Below are 1,010 nucleotides of genomic sequence, written 5' to 3' on the forward strand. Positions count from 1 at the left end.
TTCCTTTTTTTTTTTTTTTTTTTTTTTCTTGTTCCAAAGGAAAGCAGCGGGCGGGTTCCACCCTTCTGACGTGCAGCAGCCTGTCTTCCACCACGCGATAAGAATTAATTTTCCCTTGTTTGGGTACTCGGTGAGCATTTAAACTGATTTCCTGAAGATGCGAGGCACGCACCCCCACACCTCATGCTGCGAAATCCCAACTCTTCCCTCGTCCCTGTTTTCTGTTCTTCCCCCTGCATCTGCCACGCGCAGCTCCTACCCCGGGGTGCCGGCGGTGCCCGGCTCCCTCCCGCAGCAGATGCTGCCGCTGGCAGAAGTAACGACCTGAGCCCTGATGAAGTCTTTCTGCCCTCCCAGCCACAGCTTTCTCTTTCTGAAAGGAAGCATGTTTTTTTATTCTTCTTTCCACTTGGTCTGAAAGAGATCAGCTGGCACAAAACACGAGGGATGAGGAAGGGGATGCAGCGTGATGGTGTAAACCCCCTTCTTTATGGAATCGGGCTAAGACTCATCGGTATTTCTTACGCCTTTTTTCATGTTTCCCCACACACACCTTCAAATTCACACCCAGCTCAGATCTGAACTGCTCTCACTGCTTTTCTAAAAGAGTGATTATGTTGAAATGGGAGAATTTGTGGCGTGAGCTCAGCTGCCACCGAGGAGTCGTTTGTCCTCGTGCAGCGGGTCTTGTGTCTGATCGTGTGCCAGGACGTACGGCAGAGTCCCCGGTTCAGCGTGAATGGCCTGAGTCCTGCCTTTAATGGAGTAGATGTTGTGCTTCCAGTTATGCAACCCAATTCTGCCAGTAAGTTTATTGGCAGATCGTTATTTTTGAGAACAAACCTTGGCCACGGAGCACTAAACGACCAAAGTTCACGCATGAACTTTTAATCTGGGAATGGCTCTGCCTTAATGCCGGTAGCTAATCAAGGCCAGAGTGCGCTGTTACAGCTCCTCGAGTGCAGTCCTCTGTGAATGTGCAACCTCTTCCATTTCTCCCCCCCCCCCCC

Source organism: Aptenodytes forsteri, unplaced genomic scaffold (assembly GCF_000699145.1).
Source record: "Aptenodytes forsteri isolate BGI_AS27 unplaced genomic scaffold, ASM69914v1 Scaffold50, whole genome shotgun sequence".
In the NCBI taxonomy this organism is placed as follows: domain Eukaryota; kingdom Metazoa; phylum Chordata; class Aves; order Sphenisciformes; family Spheniscidae; genus Aptenodytes; species Aptenodytes forsteri.